This window comes from Ictidomys tridecemlineatus, chromosome 2 (assembly GCF_052094955.1).
Source record: "Ictidomys tridecemlineatus isolate mIctTri1 chromosome 2, mIctTri1.hap1, whole genome shotgun sequence".
NCBI lineage: Eukaryota > Metazoa > Chordata > Mammalia > Rodentia > Sciuridae > Ictidomys > Ictidomys tridecemlineatus.
The window spans coordinates 182073414-182091993 of record NC_135478.1 but is presented as its reverse complement, the minus strand read 5'-3'; positions in this window follow the sequence as shown (position 1 = coordinate 182091993).

Genomic DNA, 18580 nt, shown 5'->3' with positions numbered 1-18580 from the left:
GAAAATGCAAGGAATAGAGTTTCTAGAGCCTTGACTTACTTTGACAAACATTTATTTGTTATATTCTGGGTCACAAGCACCATACCATGTGCTGTGGAATCTGTAATGAGCTAGTCCTGGTACCAAATAACCTTTATTTCACAGAGAAGTCAAGATATGGAAACAGATACACTGTAAGGCCAGGTAGCACATGTTGTAGTTAGGAGATAAGATTATATCTCAGAACTCAGAGGAAGCAAAGACTGCCTGCCTGGAGGTTTCAGGAACAAGTTCACATATAAGGAAGAAGTTACACATGGTCTTGAAGCCTGAGCAGTTTGCAAAACATGAAAGAAAGGATGACATTTTAAGCAAGGAACAGCATTCTCAGTGACTTAGTCTCATGAAAGGGCATGGAACTTTCACTAAAGAGTAAAACATACTGGAATAACGTTATTATATGAGAAGATCTGTGAGGTTGGGGATGTGTGTGTTTGTGCACATAAAGTCAGAGAGCTAAATTCCTGCCACATTAGGAGGGACACTGAATGCACAAACAGAGGCAGTAGTATTTTTCCTGAAAATTGCATGGGGTTCATACAGATTTTCAAACAGAAATGAGATAATCAGAGATAAGTTGTTTAAGAAGAGTTCTGGCAGATCCAAAAGAGATGGATGTAAGGGAAAGAAAAGAATATTTGCAGAGCACCCTATAAAGAATGTTTTCATAATGTTATTTATAGATTAATTATGGATTTTGATATTCTAACTGATGAAAATGACTAGGAAAATTACCCTCTAAAATCTATTAGTACAGATAATAATTGGCCCCAATACAAAGCTTACACTGATCTCTTTTCATTAATGTATGCTTAATTTGCTCAGTAAATATGTCTCCCTCCAAATGGGGCACTTTGTTTTTATAGTGTGATTGATTTTCTAAGACAGTTTTTTAAATCATCCTTTTAGACCACTGATTTGTGTGAAAAGTTTCTTAGTTTTATTTTATCTTATTTAGCTCAAACACTTTTTTCTTTCATTTAGCTTTCAGATATGTAAATTCAGAGAAAATGGGTGGGTAGGGGGGAAGAGATTGCAGAAGCAAAAAATGAGAGGATTGTAATGTAACATCTTGAAGCCTAAAGATCTCTGCCACTTATCCTGACCTGTCATCTTGTGCATTTGAAATACAGTGTTGGTGAAGCTAAGTAAGATAGCCTCTTCTGCAGTATAATTGGGATAACATCTACTTTGCCTAACATTAAAGTCCTGTTCAATACAAGACATTAAAACACAAAAGTAACAAGTAGAGACCCTCGCCTTTGTGCAGACTTTAGCCTTCTTGCCATTTCATACTTTTTCATGTAGTACAGAAATTTTAAGCTGATTAAATGATTTCCCATGGACAGGTACCTCCTGTGACTTAAAGAGCACGGCTGCCGTGAGAATGGATGTAAATACAGACTCTTGTGGAGCTTCCAGGGTCCCAGATTGCATTTTATGAATAATCTTTATTTTTGCTACAAACCTATTACCACACCCCATACTGGGATTTGACTGTTGGAGCCTCTTCCGTATAAAATACATACTTTGATGGTAGCTGGCTTGGAACCATTGAAAAAATAATAATTCAGGTTACTATGGTAATTTATAACTTGCAAACCCTTTGAACATTTATTATTCATCCTGGGAGGTACCCACCATTTTACTGAAATGAAAACTAAAAATCTTAAATGTTAATAACTCACCCACCACCACACAAGTTATACAGACAGGATTGAAAGAACTTTGAGTTCCAAACACAGTATTCTTTCCATGGACCCTTTCTCCTTATCTCTCTTGGTCATGTCACTGTTGTTCAACCAACCTGAAAACAAGTTAAATATGAAGATAATTTCTAATTTCAAAAGATTGAACTCTTATTTTATAATTCCAATCATCTCATAGAGAGAAAAAATCTCATGCTGACTTTGTGTAAATTCACATCCAGTGGGTGTTGAATGTTGCAAGTAGCATTAACATTTCACATCTGCTAATCTCTGAGCCAAACTCATTTACACACATTGTCATTTCTTTTGTACTTCAGCCCTGAAGTGATTTTATTACAAAAAAAGTACAATTTTAGAAATCGAATAAACTGTCATTTATCTGAAGGACAGCACTGTACTGACATAAGTAATATCTAGAACTGGGATAGCCCAATGATAGCAACCACTTACAAGTTCACTGAAAAAACTTCTAAGTTCTCTCCAAAGGCTTCTGTATTTGTTTGCTTCTATGACTCTGAAGATTACTTTCTTGCCTTCTTTCTGAATTTCCTGGCCTATCTTGATATAGGTTTGGCTGTACATCTTCAGACAAATTCTAATTATTGTTGTCCTCAAAGAAACCTGTGGAACGTACAAATTAACTTCTTATGTGTCCTCAGGCTTGCTAACATCACCCTTTTCTCCAAAAATAAGATGGATAATTGTGGAAAGCCAGAGTACATTCAATATTTTCAGAGTCATAATTACCTATAATCCTAAATTTGTATTTCTATTCAATTCTCAGTCTTCATTTATAACTTGAATGCAACCAACTTTGATGAGTTTGGGATACTTTAGTGGGGATTGACATACAAAGAAAACTAATTCTATATACTTAGCTAAGTAATTTTATATCAAGTTTTAGATGACACCAATCATAAAACAAAATAATCTGACCTCTTGATTTTCATGGTTTCACTGGAACTATGATGCTGGGCCTCTTCTGTATCTTTTCTGGCCTCCTTTTCTCTTTTGTTCACTAGCTCTTCAGATATATATTTACATCTCATTTAAGTAAGTTTAATTATCTTTTTATTTCACTTCTTTGGAAATTTGGCTGGGACTTAAACGCTATTTTTTTCCTAAGCAAATGGAGGCATATCATTAGAACAATCATCAATGACCTAAACCCTTGTGGGATTGCCTCCCATAAGTATACCTGAGACATTATTTACTTCTAACCAATAGAATATGACAAAGGGGATAGGATAATGTTACACTATATGGTCAAGGTATTGTGTAGATGTGATAGCAATCCATGAACTTTAAGCTAATCAGAAGGGAAATTATACCAGTTGGGTCTGACTTAACCAGGTTTGCCCTTTAATAAAGTGTCTAGAAATCACACTTGTGCTCTTTTGGACTTGAAAAAGTAAGTCTGTGAATTTTACACTTCAGTGAATTAAATTCTACTAACAGCTCTATGAGTTTGAAAAAGGACCCTGAGCCTTAAATGTGATCCCAGCCCCAGTTAACACCTGACTGAAGCCTGTGAGATTTCAAGCAAAGGACTCAGCTAAGCTACACCCCTACCTCTGATCTGTACAAGTGCGAGATAATAAACGCATATTGTTTTAAGCTACTTTGTGATGATTTGTTACACAGCAGTAGAAAATAAATTACAAGATCTTTTCATAATTCTATGATGATATTAAACCATTTCTTTCCTTACCACACAACTTTAGAAGACTAGTTTTTTTTTGGAATTGCTGATAGTAGGGAAGATCAATGAAAATCAATCTAATCAGTCATGAAATGAAAAGGTGAACACCTGAGAAATAAAGAGAGTTAATATACAGAAAATTTTGTGATCCTCTCAATAGAAGAAGTGTTAAAAACTAGAGTTGATGAAGCATTGATCTCCATCCAAATGAATTGTTACTACCTTCCATTAAAGTACCACACACCACAAAGCTGAAATAAATATTTTTTTCCTCCCTTTAGCATGACATAATTCTCACATATGAAAAATAAAACTGTAATAATGTCATAAGAATACTGAAAATCATTTCTATTAATGATAATGGACTGGGTTTAATGGCAGTCATCCACTGAATCCCACTATATGACTAATGACAGTCACCTCCCAGATGGGAAACCAGGATCAAGACAGAGTTTACTCATAGAACCTTGTTTCTTCCACAAACATTACATTTGCAAGATCTGTCCTTGTACACATGGGGCATCCATTATTCATTTTAATCATGTCTGAGGTTCCCAGATTTAAATCTTAATTTCAAAGAATAATACATTTTTTAGAATCAGTATGTCTTATAAAATGGAACTAGAGATTATATTTTTAATAAGCATTCCAGATGGTTGTTAGAAACTCTAGACTCTAAAAAAATGAAATTTTTGTTAGGTTTTGTGCTCAGAACTGGAGATGTGGAAATAATCTGAAGTAGTCTATTCCCTAGACCATCTCATGGATAAGCAGAAGGGTAGGGAGGAAATAATTACCTGATCTTCTTCCCTTCCTTTACTGCCCTGTAAAATATCAGCAATTTCAATTTATTGGTTTTGTTATTAGAGTTTTACAGGATGGCATTATTAGCCCATGACCTCACTTAAATTTTAGAAATATAATCAATGCTTTTTGAACACTCAGAGCTTAGAGTGTCAAGCAATTATTAATGAAGCATCTATTTCTTTGTTGTTTTCAAAATATGCTTGTTGCTCTGTCCTACTTTCTCTAAATTGGTTATTATTAAAGATGAAAATGTCTCCAAGCAGGAGCATGCTCAAAGTGTTTTTAACAAGAGATTTTGAAATATTTGATCTGTCAGAAACAGGGATTTCAAAGGTGACAGTCAAGTTCATTCAATTCCCACACACTGGTGCCATCAGAATTCAGTGCTACTATCTGCACACCAAAAGCAGAAAATATGATATATATGACATAAGAAGAACTTTTTATGTTGACTTGGAAATCATTCTCTTCTTTGAGAATATTCATGTCCTTATTAGAATTGATAGCATCAAAGAGAAGTCTGTAACTAGTATAATCCTACTTCCAACTTCCCTCACCCTGATGGATTTTACTTTCTGCACAATATTAGCTCATAATATACTGTACCATTTACTTGCCAATTACCTTTATTGCATATTTTCTATCTGTCCCTCACATAAACTCCACAGAACATAAACTCCAATGAAGCAGGATTCTTTTTTTCTTCTTGACAGATTTGTACACTAGCACATAAAGTGCAGGAGTGTTAACTAGCACCTAAGAATATTCATTAAATTTCTTGAATAAATAAGTTAACTCAAAAAGGTACTCTAGCATCATTAATTCTAAACTCTAAGGGATGGGGCTATCAAGCACTACTATGTTGGGTTGTCCAGTACTCTAGAAAGCATTTTTAGAGGAAAGTAAAAACAATGCTTAATATGTATAAGGAAAGCAGCAACAGGCCCTTTGTTAGTTGTAGGACAGAATTCATGCTGATTCACTTCTGTTCTCTGTCCAGGGGCTCATCTGACCAATAACCAAACTCTGAAAACATGGTTGGCTTAGGTTAAGAGTAAAGCAGTGGAGAAAGATCAGAAAAAAGCATCAGTGGCCCATGGAAGGAACAAGGTCCTGAACTGTCTTTCCTAAAACTTGCCTACAAGAAGGTCACATTTTAAATTATATCTTCTAATTCTATAATACTTAAGAAGACTCACTGTGTCAAAGTAAAATCCATTTTCAAATATTGTTTTTATATTAGAGGAAATATTAGATCCATCAATAAATCTAAAATATGTCATTTTAGGAAAGGAAATTATAATATGCATCTTTTTCACAGTAAGTATTTTTCTAGATGCATATTTTATTTCATGCTTCTTCTCAATCATTTCCTGCCAAACCCTTATGTGTGGGGGGAATATGTTTTGGAGGTCAAGAGGTGGAGAGCATAATTAAAGCCAGAATAAAGAAGAACATGAATGCTCTACAAATTGGCCCCCAGATAATTACAAAACACCACATTTGCCTGACAGCACATTTCCTTTCCTTGTTATTTAGTCATAAACACAATATTAAAAACCACAATAAAGCTGTCATTTTAAAGCAGGTATTGTGGCATGTACCTGGATTCCCAGCTGCTCAGGGGGCAGAGGAAAAAAGAACACTTGAGCCCAGGAATTCAAGACCATCCTCAGTGACATAGCAAAATGCTATCTCTCTAAAACAAAAACAAATCTGCCATTTTAAAGGCTCTCCAGCTGTGAAGAAATGGAAGAAACAGTGGTTATGGTACAGAGTACAGCATGAATTTCAGTTCTGTATCTTTCTAGGTCTATTACATGTGTAAATTGCTTAATTCCTCTAAGTCTCTGTTTTCCTCTATTATAAAACTGAGCAATACTTATGAGGTAGAATTCCTGGGAAATCTCCTTAAATGGTCAGGAACATACTGGATCCCTCCATCTGGATTCTACCCCTGCTAAACTCCCAAGGACTTTGTTCCAATTCTTTTTTCTCTCCCCTATTTATATAATCATTCCTTTGTTGCTGTATCGTTTCATATATACAAATATATTTTTCTCTCTCTCTCTCCCTAAACACACGCACATTCACTCTTCATTTCAGATCCTCCAACCCCCATCTATTTCTCTCATGTTTTTTGAGAGTAAAAAGGCTCCAACATTCAGGGTCTCTTCCCATTTTCTCCTTAAGACTCCATCAGACTTTTTCTCTGCCAGTCTCTCAGCCCTTTGGTGTTGACTTCACCCATCCACATCAATAAATCCAGTGTTCACTGTCCAACCACATCGCACTTAACTATCAGCAGCATTTAACCCAACAAGGCTGTCAGTTCCCTCTTCCATTTTCTTAAAACACTTTTCCTAACTCTGCTCCCAGTTTTCCTCCTGTCTCACAGCCATTCATCCTCCTTTTCCTTTCCATTTTCTCCTTATTTTTCCCAATCTCATCATCACAGTCACTGAACTTGTCCTCTATCCCAACTATAATCATTCTTTGGACACACTCCCTCATTCTAGGGATCATGACCACCAACCACTTCTTCATGGTCCCTAAGTTTCTTTGTCCTGTAAAAGGTCTCCTTGCTGAACTCATGACTCAAAGACCCAACTCCCCGTGTGATTTCTCTTAGATGTCTTCTCCAACTGGTGCTTTCCAAAATGATATTTTAATCTTCTATGCAAACCTACTCCTCCCTCAGTCTTTTCCATCTTATTGGAACTCAATCCTTCATTTGTTAAGTTCAAAATATCTCACTGTGATCCTTGATCCTTCTCTTGGGTCCACGCTCCACATTTAAGCCATCAGCAACCTGCCTCATCTTTAATGCAGAGCAAAGCCAGATACTGACCATTTCCTGTTACTACCACTGCTGCCACCCAGTCACCCTCCTACCTTGCCTGACTGGTTTTCCTGCTGCTACTTTGTACCTCTACATTATAGCTGAGCAATCCTGTTTAGACATAAGTCAGATTATGTAACTTCTTGGCTTAAATCCTCCAGTTCTTATCTTCCCACTCAGAGTTAAAGCTAAATTTTTTACAATGGCTCACAAGGCCTTATAAGATCCAGATTCCTGTTATCCCTAAGTTTTCCTTTGCTATTGCTACCTTTGTGGATGCACTTCAGGCACAACTGCCTCCTTGCTAGGAAGACTTGAGGCACACTCGTGTCTCAGGACATTTACTCCTACTCCTTCCACTTGGAAGACTGCCCTCCCAGATATTCCTATAGCCCACTCTGAATGCCTTGTAGCTTCGGTTCAAATACCTCCTGAGTGAGCTCTTTCCTGGCTCACTTATTTGAAGTTACAAACCCTAATCCCTGAGACACCCTATAGAATTTTCCTGCTTTATTTTCTTTGTAGCACATTGATTTTTAACACTATTCAATTTAAAATATTTAATTGTCTTCTTTGTCTATAAGAAAGGAGGCTCCATGAGGCCGATAATTTTGGATGTTCTGTTTTCTGATGTATCACTAATATCCAAAATAGTGCCTAGCATGTAGATGGTACTTAATATATATTTGTCAGCTGAATATTAGATATTAAAAAAAGCATTTTATTAAATAAACCAACAAAGACCATATATTCACTTATATAATTCAGTCCTTACTTATAATTTGAATAAGTGAAATATAAAAATCCTTATATGGTTTTATTCATGCAATTATTCACTAAACATTAAAAGCTAAACTGGAAAGTACAAAGATAGAGTTTATACCAAATAAAGGAGTTTAAATTTAGGAAAAGAATAAATATATATGCATAAAAAACTATAATAATGTTGTTATATGTTACATAATATACAAAATTGATTATATTGAGTAGTAATATAAGAAACATTATATCTAAATACAATATTTAGATTGTATTTCATATTTAGATTATATTTAAATAGGTATTTAAATACTTGCCATCTCCAGAGCACTTTAAATTTTAATAATATTATCACATAGAAAGAATATCCAAAATATGTTTAGAAAAGACAGAAATTCAATAAAATTGGGGCACTCTAGGTTAAATTAGATTAAAGAAATTTCTTTGCTGTGGAATTAATCACAGATTAAATTAAGCCACACTGTGTCTCTACAAGAAGGGAAATACCCAGACTTAATTTGATCAAGAAGCCCAGATATTGCTTCTTCATTTAGAATTAGTGTTCTGAGGAACACTGGAGCTCATGGATATAAAATTTTTCATCTTATTCTCAAAAAAATGACTTTTTAAATTCGTGTACAGATGTACAGGTGTATTTATTTAGCAGATGGGGAAATGAGGGTTCAGAGAGTTTATAAGTCATCCAAGGTCACAATCATAGAATAGCACATCATAGAATAGCATAGAATATAGGGAGTTTTGATTCCTAATTGAGGAAGTTTCCCATGCTTGCCACAGTGTGTAGTAGAACACTGACTTCCTAGGATCTGTGACTGATTTGTTCTCACAAGTTAGGTAGGTGCCTCATTATCATGCCAAGTGTGGAGGAAGCACTCAAGAAGTTTATGTTGAATTCATGAATGTGTGAGCCCATGTCTATACATGTGTTTGAACATTTGGATGAATGAATGTATGCAATTGTATGATAGAACAAATATTTTGACTATAACACCCTGATTATTTATAAGTTCATAAAGATTGTTTCTTAAAATTAAGGTAGATTTGGGGGAAAAATAAGAACAAAAACTGTTAAACAGCTGCTTTATCTTTTTAACTTCAAGTAGAAAGCTTTTGTGCCTGGAACCATTATGTACCATCAGTCTATAAAGAAAACGAACAACAATAAGAGAAAATTCTCAGAATTCTTCCCCGACAGAATTCTCAGTTCTTTAGTCAGATCACTAAGATCTGAGCATTTTCCCTTCCTGATTTACATATTTTGCCTACCTCAGTTTCAGCTTTTGGAATAGATTCTATGTGAAACAATAAATATTGAAGTAATTCAAAATACATTACAAATTTCACTGCAAGCTATTTTATACTAAATGTTTACTATTTTTTATTGGGGAAATTATAAGATATTTTATACTTTATAGGCACTTAGATTTAGAAAGCTAAAAGTATACTCTGACAACCATATTAAATATTACAAAAGACCTTGAATTTATCCCATACATTAATTTGTGGTCATATAATATATATATATATATATATATATATATATATATATATATGATACATATATATGGATATATATATATATACACACATTTATATCCATACATATACACATAAATTCATCTAAAATATTTTATAGAAAACTTCCTAAATTAAAGTCATTTGTGATTAGGGATTTTTTATATCATAAAAAATAAAATCATAAAAATAATTTACCACTCAGCTTTTATGTACTGGTTTATTTCCTATCACTACCACAAAATATATGAAGCTGGGTAATTTTCTAAAGAGATTTATTTAGCTCACAGTTCTGGAGACTGAAAATCCAAACAGCATGGCATTGGCTCTGGAGGGGGCCCAGTGGTTGTATCACCCATGGCAAATGAACACGGTGGGACACAGGTAGGATGGGAAGATCACATCATAAGACAGAAAGCAGAAACACCGGGGAATGGCCAGACTTGCCTTTTTAAAACAATCTCCCAGGAGAACGAACTCAGAGGTCCCATAAGAACCAGTTTAATCCCTCTGAAAGTTTACTCTCAATGCCCAAAAGACCTCCCCCAAGGTCCTGCCTCTTGAAAATTCCACATCATCTTCTAGTACCACCACTCTGAACACCAAGCTTTCACACTTGAACTGTTGGAGGAGAAACCACATCCAAATTATAGCACTTCAATAAATTTTTCTTTCTTTTTTTTTTAGGTAAGCATCTCAGAAATGAAAGTAAAGGTAACTTAAAGATAAGGTTTCCAGTTGGCTAAATAAAATTCATGCTTAGAATAATAAGAAAAAAAAGTGAACTGAATTATTAACTAAACATAGCTGCAAATTAAAATATTGTTATTATTTTAAATAACTATTGTACTTGTAAAAAAGAAAAACAACAATATTGTGGAAATATAGTGTACTCCAAAAACTCTATGCTATTTCTCCTCTCAAATACAGTTTCCCTCAGTTAAGCCATTTGTCAACAAAACGTATAGCTCAAATTTTTTTTCAGAAAAATTGAGCATTGCCCCCTTATAATTAGAGAAATACAAAGCTTAGTTAGGAAAAACCCAAACACTGACAAATTAAGTTAAATAAATCCTACTTATGAACCTCAACAAAGTCACTGGCATGGTTTTTTTAAATCACCCTTAGTTTTTTTTTTTCTATTTAAATTCAACAAAAACAGAGAGAATAACAATTTCAACATGTGCTTATAATGTTCTTATTCGATGACATCACAAAACCAGTGATCTCAAGTTAATCCTTTTAAATTGTTTACACTCTCCACACCTATCCTGTTGAGGAAAGGTCCGGAGTTCTCTCAAGCATGTCCAGAGCTGAGTGTTTGGAATTTTAATGCCTCTTAGTTGATATGGTCCCTGGACTCAAAGCACCATTAGTTTTAAACTTTGCTAATGTGAGGAGCAGTAAAACAATATCCCTGGAGTTTCTGCTGATGTTCTTGAACAAATTTGTTTGTTTTTCGTTGACCACTATTCAAAACTAAAATGCACCCAATGTCCAGTTTGTTATCCTCATCTAAATATGAATGATTGTTTCCAGACAACACAGTGTTGATTAAAGATTGTTTTTGCACATGTAAGAAAACAGCTAGCTGTATAGACAGCCTGTATGTAGCCCAGAGGATTAATAAAGACCAATGAGCACTAACGAGGAAGCTAATTTGTTCCCTTCCTATTACTTTTGCTCAGGCATGGGGGCTGCCTAGCCTCAGCAGAAGTCCAGATTAGTGGGATTTAAGTGTTAACCACATATTGCAGCAAAGAGGCAAGAGATAGAAAGAAAGCAGAAAATCACTATGTATACAAATATAGCTTTTGCAAAAGAATGAAAATAAATAATTTATATACAGAGATTTCATATATATCTACTTAAGAATTCAGCATGATAAAACTTCCAATGCAGTAATGTACCATAACTTTTGGCCAGATAAAAAAATTTATATCTGCTTTTAAGCACTATAAAATTTACATTAAATCTTTTGTTTTCATCAATTAATAATCACTTAAAGGCTCTTGTAGTATGTATTTCTATCAATAAATAATTCTAAATGACCCGTGTTAATTTTTAAAACTCTTTGTTTTCTGTGAAACTAATCCATGAATTCTCTTATAACAAATGCTTAAGTTTTCTTTAGACTTGTCTTTAGCCACAGTTTTCTAGATCACAGATCTTATTTATTTATTTATTTATTTATTTATTTATTTATTTCCTATGGGGACTGAACCCAGGGAAACTTTACCCCAGAGCTACATTCCCAGCTCGGTTTAAATTTCTTTTTTTTTTTTCTTTTTTCTTTGCTTTGCTTTGAGATGGAGTATTACTAAATTGCTTAGGGCCACATTAAGTTGCTGAAGCTGACTTTGAATTTGGTATCCTTCTTCTTCAGCCTCCTGGGTTGCTGGGTAGATCACAGAGTTTTAAATGGTGTTATAAGGATAGGTTTTCAGGGCTCTCTGTACTTGTTTTGGGTAAATGAGTATTTTCCTGAAAAATGTCCATCACATTCTCTGAATCTTCAAACATGTCCTTTAAGCAAATCAAAAATCAACATTGAGCATCCTTAAAGCAGTTAAATTTACTTAAACAATGAATTTATGTTCAAGGCAGTAAACTAGAATGATAGAGCTGATCTGAGAGCAGAAAAAAAAGCTAATAGTACCAAAGATAATCTGTTTTTGCCAAGGAAAACCATCACTGCTAATTTTAATGCAGAACAAATCATATTCTACTCACTTATTGTTTTTTTCAAATATGTCAAATGACTTGGAAAGGAAAAAAGCAGAATTGGGGTGTGGGCAGTGACTTGAGTAGGGCCAGCCTCAATTCTAAAATATTGTGATATGCCCTTAGGCCAGTTCCTTGACCAGATAAACATCAGCTCCCTAATCTGAAACAGAATCTACCATAAGTCGGACACGGTATCTCATACATGATAAATGTCCTGTGTATATTAGCTCTATTCTAGTCTTATTTTCTTGCAATTGCCACAAAAGTGTAAAAACAAGATTGTATTCTCATTTTTATTTGTTTTCCTAGAAGTGACTTTTAGTTATTGGGAAAAAGAGTCCGGTGGCTAAATCAATCTTTCTCATACTCAAGAAAAGCACAATGATAAAGAAAAGGGTCAGTGCTTCGGGGACTCGCCAAACTTATTTGTATTTTGACCAAATTAGTTTTTGTAAATTGCTAAGAACAAATCAATTGAGCTTGCCTACATTTTATTACTATTTAACTGGGACAGAATTGTGCATACATTTAATAGACTATTGCTAAGTGAAGCAATTTAGAACAGTCCTATATAGTCTGACTTACCCTTTTAATTTTTGAATTGTTTCTAACTAGTATACAAAAGTTTATGAAAGCTGGTGCCCAAAAATACTGCAAGGAAAACTGCTGTTGTTATTTTAATCTTATTTCTAATATGTATGCCCTATTGTTTTTATTTCTTTGAAGACATATATCAGAATAAAGTTATATATATATATATAATACACATATTATATATATAATATATATGTAATCTCCTATCTTATAAACCTATATGCTAATATATATAAACATCTCTCTCTCTGTATAAATCTCCATATATATGTGTGTATGTGTGTAGAGAGAGAGAAAAAGATACTTACAATGAGAATTGGCTTACATAGGCTAAGAAGTCCCATGATCTGCCTTTTGTAAGCTGGTGAGCCAAGAAAGCTAGTGATATAATTCATTCCAAATGGATCCCAATGCCTGAGAACCAGGAGCTGTAATTTCCAAAGACAGTACAAGAAGAATGTACCAAGTCTAAAGGCGAAAGACTGAATTAACTCTTCATCCATCATTTTTATTTTTAATTTGGCCCTCAATGGACTGGATAGTGCCCACTCATTTGGTCAGAGTAGATCTTCTTTTCAGTCTACTGATTCAAATGGAAACACCATCACAAATACACCCAGAAATAAAATATTACCAGCTATCTCTGGGCATCCCTCAGCCCAGTGAAATTGACCCATAAATTAACCATCATATAATCTGTTTTGTTCTAGTCTCTTGCCTCTGAAATGGCCTAGATATTTCCACATGCCCCCAGATAAATGCAAATTTAAAATACCATCATTTATTAAGATTTGTCCTATTCATTACTGACTTTAAAATATGATGTGATTCAATTGATTCACCCTAAGAATATTTCTTAATGGCAAGCCAACATCCAATAATAGTTTGCCAGCCTGATTTCCAGTCTTGGCATAAGAAGGATTTACTTGACTTCAACTGTCATGAAAGCATCTCATGTTTTATTATCACAGTTCTTTTCATTTTACTGAGATACACAAGAGGTTAATCATGAGATAGAAATGGCCAAATTTCAGGAAAAAGTCACTAGCTTATAATATGACATATACTGTCTTTCTACAGATGCCAGGATGCTTTCAACTACTCTTGCCTCTTTGGACATAGGGTATATTTGTTTACTGAAGCTATATTGTTTGTTATGGTCATGAAGTTGTGTGAATTAGAACAACTGTTATCACATAAGGTATTTGGATTTTCCTTCATCACCTCTCCAATGTGACTGGATGTCAATACCATCCATGTTATGTTTTCTTCATTTTATATTTAGCCCTCACCAAAGAGTATTAATATATTACTTCCCCAAGTATCTTTTCTATCATTTGCTTGACAATTTCCCACAGATAAAATATTTTCACATATTTTGTCTCACATGAAAACCCTAGCAAGCAGGCAAGCCTGGTGTTGTTGTATAAATTTAACATAACACAAATATAATATTAGCTGTTTTCATTTATAGAAAAACTTCCTGATACCAGAAACCTATAGGCACTTTATATCTTATTAAGTCTCATAGGCATATGTTTTATAGTTGAGGACAAAGAGTCTAAGCAATATTTTTCAAGACCAAACAATAAAATTGGAGCAAAACAAGATTTTTTTAAGAGAGAGAGAGAATTTTTAATATTTATTTTTTTTTAGTTTTTGGTGTACATAACATCTTTATTTTTATTTTATGTGGTGCTGAGGATCGAACCCAGCACCCTGCACATGCCTGGTGAGCGCGTTACCCCTTGAGCCACATCCCCAGCCCCAAACAAGATTTTTTAGAGCAATACATGTGTTAATATGCACACATAAGCAATGTGCATGTTTCATATATGTGTGCACATGTGCCTGTGCATATATGTGCATGTATATATGTGGGTGTACACATGTGTATATATTTATTTTTTCATATATTTATTTATTTACATACACATACACTCTGGGGTTCATGTAAAATATGGACTAATTTCAAGGACTTGTTAAAAGAATTCCTAGTACCTTTTCCAGTTTATTGGAACTAGAAAGCAGTTAACTTTGACTTCTAATAAGATACATTGTTAGGTGTAATTCAGAACAAGTCAAGGCAAGACATTTCCTTCCAGGTGGTCACCAGTCAAAAGAAGGTTGTATAGTAGAAGGAATTTAAAAGGAGCATGTTGCGTCTTTTTAATTGGAGACGGTGTCATTCCTATTAATCTAAGGAAATGATTCAACCTCAGAACCTTGATTTCTTCACATAAAGTGACAGACAGCGGGAGCTCAATAATAAAATTGCTAAATTTACAAAAATGGCTAGAACTCTTTCAGAGTTTATTGAGGCATGTCTAGTTTGTCCTTGTCTTTTCCTATTGGATGCTAGCAGGCAGCATGGCCAACAATGAAGCAGGACACCACAGAATAGGCAGAGCCATGAAGAATGTGAGCAGATCTCATCTGATTGGGACTCACATACAGCAACCCTCCATTCCTTTGAGATTCAGAATATATCCACAATGTCCCATAAGATAAGAGTGGATCATGCTGATGTGCCTTTTATATCTGTAAAAAGAAGTAAAGAGGTTACACTGACACAGTGTTCAATGGCAATCATAGTGAAAGCTTCTCTCTACCTCTATGTGGATTCAGGTAAAAGAATCGACATCTCTCAGAGATCTGCTCCCAGTGTAATAAGATGTGAAATTTATTAGAAATCCAGGATGATTCTCATGGGCTAAATGTTGAGACATTTTCAACAGCACATTTGCACAAAAATAGTTTGAAAGTTAGAAAAAATGGATCAAGTTGTCTTATTACATTAAGCATTCTTTATCAGTATATTCATTATAGTATTGGTAATATTTGCTATTTTGTTATTATATTCCATGTTCTCCATTTAGATTATATAGCATTAGAAATTCAAAGAAGAAAAAGTAACAACTTTTTGGGTACCCACAAGTAGTATTTTAAAACATAACAAGTTATTTCCTCTCACTGTTACAAAATTTCCTGCAACATTTTAATGGCATTCTAATGCATTAGATTTCCACAATTCCAAGGGTCAATGAATTTCACATTAAATAACTGTGATGCAGAGCACTTTAAAAACTTTTTGATAACTTGTCATTTGTTGTCATTGAAACCAGTCTCTACATGAAACTTGTATTGTCTAAGACAAATGGTGTAATTTAGATGCATTTGGTTGTGTTATTTTTGTAAAGAATTTTAATTCTTTTATTCTTGGAAACAGTCAACATTTCTTGTCAGTTCTGCATAAACCCTGGATGATAGGGTTTTGTGAAAATCCACTCATGTTCAAGACAAGCTGCCTTTCAAGTGGTTCAAATAAATATTAAATTTATTCCAACAAGTGGCTTTAGTATGTTTCTAAAAGAATTTGATTGTACTGAGTAATAATTTTTGTCTTCCTGGAGGAATTAAGATAAAATAAATATATACTCATTTAATTGCCAATAAAAATTATTACCTACATTCTGAATCATTGTCACCCTTGAATACTCACGTTAACAACTATAATAATGCTGAAAACTCATTGCAAAAGAATTTTCAGATTTCCATGGCATTAACAATCTTTTAGCTAATAAATAGACTTACAGGTAGGTAAGTAGTAAAGTTTCTGTGGTTTTCTTCACCTAAGTGGTTGGCCCTACTGACCTGTTAAAATGCAGAAGTTTAATCCCATTACCTCTTTCAACATAATGGCCTTTCATCAAGTACTAGTTAAAGTATAAGTACATTGCCTTAGAAACTAAATTAATCTTTAGTACATTATCCAATAACTATAGTTTGAAAGGCATGCATTAAGGTTATACATAAGAACTTGCCCTGATGAAGTTTAACATCCAAGGAAAAACAGCGTCAGAGGGTAACCAGTCAAGCAGGTGGAGCTTGAATGTGAGGGAAACCCAGACTTAGCAACAGTCCTAGAACACCAAGTGCTCAGAATGTAAGCTAGTAATAGATTCCAGGACATGGAGGGAGGAGCAATGTCAATGCAGGGGTGAAGGTGAAGGAGATGAACAGCAATCAGCAACAAAATTAGCCAATGAAATATTTACTAAGTGCTTACCAATATAGCACAACTGGTCTTGGTATCTATAAAAATTGGACCTATATGTGACTGTGTCCACAAATAGATTGGTTTATGACATAGCCTTGGACTAGCTTCATACAGGTGACTTAAGGTTGTAATGAGTTTCCTGTGATACATTCAATAGTAAGACACTTTGGATAAAATCCAACACAGATTTGCCCTTGCTGAATCATACTTTCTCATTTGTTAGAGAGGATCCAGTGTTGAAAATTCAATGCTCAGTTGCTCAAAAATCAAAGATAAGCATTAACAAATCAAGAAGTTACTAAGCTTGAACATGAATTTTAATAGTTGAATTTTTCTTACATTAATGCAAATTTTGCATAATTTTCCTGAAATATTATTTTATATTTTGTTTTCAGTTCTCTGATCCAAAAAAACTCTAATGCTCAAAAATTGCTATGTATTTATATTACATTTGTTTTTAAAAGCATAATTCACCATTGTAAGGATTTATTAAAGAGATATTTTCAGTTCCATCAAAAGTAACTTGTTTGCTTTTATGTTACTAATATCCTAGGAGACATGTTATTCTTTGCTCTTACCATTAAGGAACTAAGAAACAAATCTTCTTCCTATCTGTCCTTATAAATGACTATATGGCATGCATCTTTGTGCATTTATCTTATACATAAGTTTGATCCTTATCCACATTTTTTCTTTTAGTTGGATCATTTCCTCTTATTTTTATCCTGATAAATATATATATGTGTGTGTATATATATATACATATATATATAAATTTCAACATAACCAATTTATTCTTATATATGTATATATATTCTGATATATATGTATATATGTTATACACATACATATATAAATTTATACACATAGTGTACATAATTGTTGACATTTAAATAAGAATATTTACTGTATTATGGTTCACATTCAAGATTATTGGTCTGTAAATTTGCTAGTAACTACATGTTTAGCTTTTGAAGGACAAAATAGTATATACGTACATACATACACACTATATAGATCAATAGATAGATGACAGGTAGATTTGTAATCACCTCACTTTATCACAATTGATACAAAATGATCACTAGATGTAATAGTCATGCAGAAGTGCTTCTTATATCTAATATCAATCCTGTGAATTTTTATTAAGCAGGTTGTACACAGACCAAACAAGAATGCTAAAGGAGCTTTCTCTTTTCAAACTGGAGGGGGAAGGTGGAATTTTCTTACCATTATTTTTTATGGAAAACAAAGCTACTTTTACTCTTTACTTATATCTTAACACATTCATATTTGTTAATATTTGACAAATGAAATAAAAACTGGCATCATATAGCAAGATTCCCGCTAAGGAAGGAAGCATCCAAACATAAAAGACATTTTATTTATTATAATTTTTATCTTCTTAGCTTAACCTGAAGACAATATCTAAAATAATAAATGTGTTTTTAGAAGGAAAGTAACTCTGAACATGATTATTACATGCACCTTCAGGACTATAATATGAAGCCTTAATCTGTGCCTATGACTTTGTAAGTACAATAAAACAAAAAGTATTTTTTAAATTCCTTTTTGATTGTGTCAGTGCTCAATTTTATTTCTATCCTTGCTTACACAACTTTCATATATGAGCAGAAACTAGACTACTTCTTTGAGTAATCATAGGAATAATAGCATAAATAAGTCTTTACAGGGAAACCAACAAAGGATTTTGCTAATGTTCATAAAAATGAGAGCAAAAGGAAGAGAAGAAGAGTGGGAGACAGAAAAGAGTGAGAGAAGAAAATGAAAATGTTAACATCCAC